This window comes from Sphaerodactylus townsendi, linkage group LG01, assembly GCF_021028975.2.
Source record: "Sphaerodactylus townsendi isolate TG3544 linkage group LG01, MPM_Stown_v2.3, whole genome shotgun sequence".
NCBI lineage: Eukaryota > Metazoa > Chordata > Lepidosauria > Squamata > Sphaerodactylidae > Sphaerodactylus > Sphaerodactylus townsendi.
In genome coordinates this window covers 51779250-51788125 of record NC_059425.1, presented here as the reverse complement: position 1 = coordinate 51788125, position 8876 = coordinate 51779250, and the positions used below count along the sequence as shown (strand labels likewise).

The 8876-nt window shown below is 48.7% G+C and overlaps 1 non-coding gene across 1 annotated transcript; it reads left to right on the top strand.

Moving 5' to 3' along the window:
* The first annotated feature begins 8495 nt into the window (after nt 1–8495).
* TRNAA-AGC lies at nt 8496–8567 on the top strand. The gene has a single exon. It is a non-coding gene; the product is annotated as a tRNA-Ala (tRNA).
* The last annotated feature ends 309 nt before the right edge of the window (nt 8568–8876 follow it).

The following is an 8876-nucleotide window of genomic DNA, read 5'->3' as shown; positions in this document are numbered from 1 at the left end:
GTCATTCAAAGGACACCGGACTAAACCTGGAATTGGGAGAGGGGTATCCGGTACAACTTCCCAATCGGACCCCCCTAATCCCGGACCCAGCAACCGCACCTGCAAGGGTGCCTCGGGGAGCCACCGGTGGACTCAGCCGGCGTTGCTCACGGTGCCTCCGATGCCTCCAGCCTGTATCCGAACTGACGAGGGAGTCCGAAGAAAGCCTGCCTTCCCAGCCGGGACCGGTTTCCTCTCCCATCGAGAGAAGGACTGGGATGAGGAAGTGGGATTTATCATTTCTGCGAGACGCCCAAAGCTGTGCATGGAACCGTGAACGCCAGCTATGGGAGGAGGAACGGGCACAGTTGCAGCAAGAGCGCTAAAACCTGCAGAGGGACCGGGAACAGCAACGCCAAAGAAGTTCCAGCCTCGAAGGTTGCACCGTGCTAAAGCGGCGCTGGCCTAGCTACAATTGGTCAATGCTCCAGAATCGGTCAGTCCATGATAAAGAGTCCTGGAACGTTCCAGACTGGATTTACAATCGTATGTTCAACAGCGAAAGCGTTTCCGAAGGCTCGCGCACGCAAAGTGTGAGCTTCACTGAAGCCCTTAAACGGGACGTAATCTGGCTAACTTGGAACGAGAAAAGCTGCTTAGCTGCATGCGCACCAGCGGGATGCAATTGGTTCAAAGGAGAGGGATCTGGCTGCGTTGGAGAGTGGAACTAAAGAGGCAGCAGACCGGGAAGCCCCAAGTTGGAGTCTATGCTGTTACTGATCGCATGCCGGTGCCAAGGGGGCTAATGCGTACCTGGGTCCTGCCACCCAAACGCCAGCGGCACTGCCAGCGCCCCCGATTCCGGCTCCCCGGTACAACAGCTGCCTGCCCAATCCTGCTTTTTTCCAACTCCGCGCATAACCACCTCCCCAGCAGGCGCCAAGAGCCGCAGAACGGGGCTACTATCGGCCTCCGATACCAGCCCGTTTTGATGGGGACCGCTTCCAAACTTCCCTACTTTATCTTGCAACTCAATGCCCACTTGGAAGACTATGATGATTTATACCGGTCTGAGCGCGAAAAAACACGCGACATCGACCCAGTCCTGGATGGGGCAGCAGCCGACTGGTTCGTGGACTATTTTTTGGATTTGCATGGATGAGAGGACTCTCATACAGTGCCCGCATTCCTCCCAAGCCTGGTGAGAGCCCAGCTTTCAAGATCCAGGCGCCGAGAATGAAGCTTATCCGCACCATCAAACCATCCAACAAGGCAACCGCCCGTTTGCAGATTTTGCCCGGTGGAATTTACGCGCGGCGGCTGCTCGACTCCCTCCTGGAGTGGCCTTGAACGCATGAAATGCGAATACTTCTCAGATACTGTGGGCTGACGAAGCTACGTGAAGCGGTGTTTTTTTTAATTCGGGTTCCTCAGTTAATTCATTGCAGATTGGATCCAGTTGGGGTCCCCAGAAGTGGCGTCTCAGTTTGGAATATGCTTTCGTCAAAGGAGGCGCTGCCTAAAACCACTACTGTGTTCCACCAAGTCAAACCCCAGAAATGTACTTCCTTACCGAAACCACCTCTGAACGCCCGTCGCCGACTGGGATTGTGTCTTTACTGCGGAGGGCCAGGTCATCCTAGCCGCCAACTGTCCCAAGAAGCAAAACCAACCGCTCCAGGCTCCGGCTGCGACTCCGTCTGCCAAACCACCACGCAGGTCAGGGCCATACCTCCCCACTGGTTCCGTCTAAAGCAGTTACGAAGGCTGCACTCCAGAGGAGGGGAAGCAGCCATGTTGCCTTTCTTCAGCCCCATGGACATGGGGCCGACTCTGACGCGGGTGTGAGGTGAAGGCAGCGCTCCCATTACTGTCCAAGCATTTCTGGCATTAACCCCGCTAAACACACTCGCATTATAGCCTCTCGGCCCTTGCTGGATTCCGGGCTGCTCCCACTGCTTAATCGCGGCCCCAGGTGGTAGAGAGGAGCTTGCAAGGTCTGGACCCGAATTCCCCTGGCTAATGCCCATACCTTTTCACCCAAATGGGCTGGGCAGCCCCTCGGGAAGCGAAGGACCGGCCCAGTACAAAACACAGCCGGTTCTCCTCCGTCAAGGCGCCGACCATTGGGAGAAAATTAGTTTTATTTTTTGGCCAGTGGTATCAAACACTCCATAGTTTTGGGCATGCCTTGGTTATTGTGTTACATGAACCAAAATTCATTTGGAAAAGAAAGGATCCTAGAATTCACTTGACCCTCCCTGCGGTGGAACACATGAATTGGGAAGAAAACTCCAACGTCTCCTGACACATCCCTCCCTGGCTTCCTCAGTGATTTGCTCCGATTCTATTGGCATCCCACCTGCATATCATGATCTAGCCAGAGTTTTTCAGGGAGCAGGAGATGCGATCAGTTGCCACCCACAGTGAGACACTGACTGTAAAATTGTCATACAACCAGGGGCACAACTACCCAAGGGTAGAATCTACCGCATGAGGTCCCAATGAGGAGAAGGAACTCCGTGCCTTCTTAGACAAGAACACTTCTTTCGCTCGGCGGGTTCATGCGGCTGAACTACCCAGAAACACACACACGCTGCTCCCGTTTTGTTTGTCAAAAAGAAAAGATGGGTCTTTACTGACTTTGCACAGGATGCTCGAGGTCTCAATGCGATCTCCCTGTCCAATAAATATCCCTTTGCCTTTGATCAAGGACCTTTTAGATGCACTTTCGGCGAAAAGGGCCAGCATTTTCACTAGAATTGGACTTGAGAGAAGCTTACTACAGAGTCAGAATTGCTGAAGGCTATGGAGACACCCTGACTGCGTTCTAACACAATACAGTTTGGACAGTTTGAATATTTAATAATGCCATTCGGGTTAAGTGGGGCCCCCGGAGCTTTTATGGCCCTTATCAACGAAGTTCTCCATGATTTACTGTACAAAGGAGTTGTTTGTATACTTAGGATGGCGTTTTAATTTTACTCACAAACCATAGAAGAACATGAAATGTTGGTTCGAGAGGTATTGAAACAGCTTGCTTGTAACAACTCTCTCTTTGCCAAACTCTCTCAAAATGCTGTTTCCACCAAGACCTCCATTGGACTATTTGGGTTACGGATCTCGCCCGAGGGAGCTTAAAAATGGATCCTGCTAAAATTGACGCCCAGTCCTCCCAATGTAGCCTGCCCCTACCCAACCGCATAAAGAACTCCAGTCGATTTCTTGGTTTTGCTAATTTCTATCGTGACTTCTATACCCCAATTAAGCTGAACTGGAGCTCTCCCTCTCACAGACCTCTGCAGCACTAAGGGTAAAGATCCACTGTCCGCCAAGCCCGGGGCCCCCCTTTCCTGGTCTGAGGAATGTCAAACAGCCTTTCAACTGTTAAAATCTGCTTTTACCCTTTAGCTGAACCTATCCTAAAGCAATCTCTAGACCCAGATCTCCCGTTTGTGGTTCACGTGGATGCCTCAGGACAAAAGCACTTTGGGGCAGCCCTGTTGCAGAAAAAATAAAGCATGGTAGGCTGGTTCCGTGTGCTTATTTTGTCTAAAAGTTCTCTGGTGCCGAACTCCAACTGGACTATGGGAGACAAAGAGACTGCGGCCATCAAAGTAGCACTCTCCACTTGAAAGCGCCATTTCCTGGCTGGAGGGGCTAAAGCAATCCCCTTTCAAGTTTGGTCCCCAGTGGGATCATAAAAAACCTGGCAGCTCTTTTCCACCCCCCTCAAGATGTCAGCGAAACAACTTCGTTGGGCGATTTCTTTTCTCGTTTCTCTTTTTTTTACAGTCCATTTTTCCCAGGGAGAAACCAACAAACTGGCTGGACAGCTCACCAGGGCCTCTACCCGAGGGGGGTGGAGCTGCCTTTACGAGACACATTCCACGCTGTTCTTTCCCCTCCCAGTTGGGGTTGGCTGTCACCCGATGCAGAACGTCCAGCTTCTCCCTCCACCACCCCATTCCTCCAGGTCTCGTCCTCTCCTTTCCTCTCGCAGTGGAACTGGAGGCCTGAGGGCTGCACGAGCCTCCAGCAGCCGAAGGAGACTTCCCAATCATCGCGTTTGGAGGAGAATGGAGTTTGGCGGAGGGGGCTCATGTTGATACGCGTGCCTCCCCCCCTCCGCTCCATAAGCAGGTTCTTGAGGCCTTGCCACGATGCCGGTCTGCCTCGGGCTGGACATTTTGGCTTTTTGAAAAACTCTGCATTTTAGCCCGCTACTGCAGTTCTGGTATGGCCAGCAATGCATATAAAGACATTAGAGGCATACATTAAAGAAACTGCTCGGTTTGTGCAGAAGCCAAGACCATTCCGGGAAAGCTCCCATGGACTGTTGAAACCTCTCCCGGTAGCCTCCACCCACCCTTGGGAGGTCATCTCCTATGGACTTTATTACAGACTCTGCCCGTGGAAAGTCAGCTGGCAACACAGTTTTATGGGTGAGTGGTAGACTTATTCTCTGGCAGCAAGCTCCATTTTATTCCATGTGCTTCCATCCCCTCCGGGCTTCCCTAAAGGTTTGGCAACGGCTGTTTATTCAACATGTTTTACCGTCTCCATTCCGCCCCCGTTAAAAGGTGAAAGTCTCCGACCAAGGCCCCCAATTCATCCTTCTTCAAAGTTCTTGGAAAGCGTTTTTTTGGGGTATTGTTTAGGGGGGGCCGCCCTGGCCGATCGCCGCCCCCTACTGCGTTCAAAGTGACGGCGAGGCGGGAGAGGAAGCGAGCAGAACCCTAGGAGCAGTATTTACGCGTTGTTACACCAACTACCACTCAAGACAATTACCAGTGCGTAGGCTTATTCCGTTTGCGAATTACGCCTATAACAATGCGGTTTCCATAGTAGTACAAAGAAAACCCCCTTTGAAATTGTGTCTGAGTCGCTCCGCTTCCCGCCCGTTGCCACAATCCACCCACAGCTGCTTTGGACCCCCCAGAATTTCAACAATGGATTTCTATCCCTAGCCGAGGGATGAGTGAAGTCGGTCCAGACCGCCTTCTACAACAAGCAAAGGACTCCCAAAAAAGACTGCAAGCGGATAGAAACACCGCTCAGATTTCCCTCTGCGTGTGGGCTCCTGGGTGTAATTTATCTACAAAAAATCTCCAGAGGCGTGCATAGATATTCCAAACTTGGCAAGAGATTTGTGGGACCTTTTCCAGATTACTAAAGTGATTAATGATGTCACTGCCAGCTTAGATTTGCCTAAACTCCTCTTAGTAACATCCATCCCTGTCTTCCATTTCCAGCTTGCTAGCTTAAAGGAGGCTCCAGCTTCCGGATGCCTGGCCACGACCCACTGGAGAGAGGCCCCCACCGACTATTATTATTGATGGCCTACAAACACTCACGTAAATTGACAGGCTTATCCTGGACTCTCGCTTTAATCGCAAACGCTTGCAATATTTAGTTTCTTGGGTGGGATATTCCTCTGGAGTATAATCAATGGGGTTTTATTCCTTAAAAAAAAAACATTTGAAGCCCCCCCACCCTTATTGCTGCTTTCCACAGCAGCCTTTCCGCACAAACCTGGGGGGAAGGGGACTGCTTTAGGGGAGGCAGAGTGTAAAGGGATTCAATCGGTGTTGATGGTGAGGGTAACCTTGAGTGCATTCCACAGCCGGGCGATGGGCCAGGATGCATCGGGCGAGACTTTATCTTTGCGCGGGAGATGAAGCCTCTGTTCCCATGGGAAGCAGGAAGGGGGGATGGGGTGACTGGTATTATAACCTGTGCTTCTGGCGGGAAGTGTCATTCCTGCCACTGCGTGTATTTGAGCTTTCTAAGATGTCTTAATAAATGGACTTTTACTCCAAAAGCCTTCTATTTCTGCTTCCTTACACTTCCTCTCCAGTCAGCCCCCAACACACTCTAACCATTACTCAGAATATCTGTGCAACTTTTTTGTATCTTGAATCCATTGATCACTGTCCACTCTGGAACCCTGTCCCAAAGGTCCCTCCATCCTAAGCTCAAGCACATTGGGGGAGGGGGGAAGAGCCCTTGGTTTCGAAAGCAATTTCTCAATAGATAATCATTATCAGCATTCTCCTAATGCACTGTGCCATCAAGGCTACAGTATTCCACAAGTAAATACCAGATGTTGTTTGATTTCTCTCTTAGCTGTTTCTCACATGCACATAGAAAAAAGATGGGCTACCACAGATTTTGTAACCCAAGGGCTTCTATCTAATGATACAACTCCCAGAGGAAGACAATTAGGATAAAATGGGATTATGCACTCTAATGTAATCCTTTTGTGGCTTCCAAAGTAAGATTCATTTGCAGGCTGGGAACCTTAAGTGCTTGTCAATCAGATAAAAGAATACCATAGAATTTTAGGATGAGGAGAACAATACCAAAGAACTGTGGCTAAATCATTTACTGTAAAGTGGGTGGTTTGTGCCAGTGACATAATCAGCAAAACCAGGCCGCCCACAGACAAAGCAAAGATTGTATATATTTGGGGATGCCTCAGATATAGAGAAAAATATGGCTTTATAACATAGCTAAAGAGGAAGAATCCCAAATGGTCTGAGAAGGTTTGAGTGTACTCCAAACAGCATGGAATATTGAGGAGTTCAGAAAAGGAAGGAGTAGGGAAATTGGCATGCTTAAGCCCCTGATAACTTATAGAATTGTTGAAGTGGGGATTTGGTTGGATTCCAGATTGTCTACTCTATCCTGCATACCTGTGATTCTTCAAGGGTTGCCAACTGTAGGCTGGAAAATTCCTAGAGATTTAGGGGGGTGAGCTTGGGGAGGCGAGGGGAGGGCCACACAGGGATATGATGCCATAGAGTCCACATTCCAAAGCTGCCATTTTTCTCCAGGGAAATTCCTGCCTATGGTCTGGAGATTGATTGTAATTTTTGAAAGCCTTAGTTTTTTCACAAGGTCCCAACTTGCCCACCTAATAACAAACCTCTGTTGTCAAAATCTTAACATACAAGCAACAGTAGGAATCACATAAGGTAAATATGCTCAGGACTGTTGGTTCTCATTGCTACAACTAAACCTTGATATCCAGATCATTTCACACGAGACACATAGAGCTTCCCCTGAATCCTAGAGGTGCAACATCACTTCTGGGTTGTGACATCATGCCAGTGGGGTCCTCCCCATTCCCTGCCCCTAAAATTCCCTTGGAATGCTGAGAATGTTTTCCAGGGTCTTGAACCCTGGTAAATTTCTCCCATCTCCCTCTGATGGAAGAAATTTACCAGGGTTCAAGACTCTTAGAGGTCATTGTATCATGGATAGGGTGATTGGAGTTGAGAGAGGAAACATTTCTAGAGTTGCCAACATTCAAGTGGTTGCTGGAGATTTCCTGGGATTACAACTGCTTTCCAGGCAACAGAGATCCATGTACCTGAAGAAAATGGCTTATTTGGGAGGTGGACTCCATGGTCTTATACCCGACTGAAGTCCCTTCTCTTCCCAAACCCTGTCTCTTTAGGCTCTACCCCACAAAATTTCCAGGTGTTTCCCAGGCCTATTTATTTCTCCCTCCCCTTCCCAATGATTACTTATTGGCAAGAGCTGTAGATGAGTATTCCTGAGCCTGGAAATGGTTGAGCTATGAATCTGGTTCATAAACTTACTCGGCCTCTTTCATGGTGAGTTATGAGTCCATTCCTTGCCTCACAAACATGTAAGGTCCTATCTGATGTGGAGGCACTACACAGACAAACACACACATTTACACACACACTCACACACACACAACATAGTGAACACCTTGATTGATGTGATTAATTTTTCCAACAAGACCTTGCTTGTGGAGCTGTCCCATTAGATGTTACCTTGTGTGGCTGTTGGAGTGGAGGTACAGGCCTTCCCCATTACTATGCAAAGAAGATTCGCAGTGTTTAGACTGAGTGGTTGCAGATCTATTTGTGAGATTGTGCTGTGATACAGCATACCTTTGCAGTTAAAGAGTTATATCCCGATCAGTTCACATGAGGGACAGTTGAACAAAAGCTCTGGGATTGTATGCATTACTTACATTGCTCAGGTGAGTTTCATCAAATTTCCTAAGGAGCTTTTATGCTGATAAAATAATAATAACTGCCAAAGACTGCAAGCAGAAAGTGCATCTAGTTGGTGATTAAAAGAAAGGAATTTGGTTAATCCTCTTATGGAGATGTTGTTTCATGCCAAAGTCTCTTGATTTCTTCATGAGGCAGTCAATCTGCAATTTAAAAAGAGGGGGGGTGATAAATGAACAATTGTGATTGTCCGCTCTGCAGATATCGACTTTAGGGATCCAATAACAAATTACCTTTCAGTGTGAATCACATTGTGTGTTCTCATTAACTACAAAGTTGCAGTGCTTCTGCCAGCCTCCCCAGCTCCTTAGAGCCAGCCCCTGGGAAAACCAGAAGCACAGCCTTCCACCCAACCTATCTGAGCGGAGAGGCTGCAGCAAAGTCTGTCCACCATCTTATGACAAGTGACTCAGACCTTCAGGGTCTGGAACTTCCATATGGGAGGAACTTCCATAGGGAGGGGCTGTGGCTTAGTGGTAGAGCATCTACTTAGCATGCAGAAGGTCCCAGGTTCAATCCCTGGCATCTCCAGGTAAAGGATCTGGCATTAGGTGATGTGAAAGACCTCTGCCTGAGACACTGGGAAGCTGCTGCCAGCTTGTGTAGACAATACTGACTTCAGTGCACTAAGAGTCTTATTCAGTATAACAGTCCAATCCTATGAGGCAGGGGGTGAGGGAATGGGCTGGTGGAGGTGGTACAGGGCCATGCTGGTGTGTTTGTCCCTACCGCCAGCATAAGGGACATGTTGGCTTATAAAGTTAATATAATTAGCAGAGTAGCATAAAAGAGATCAATACACATTTGCTGCTTTATATAAATGAATTTACTATCTATTGG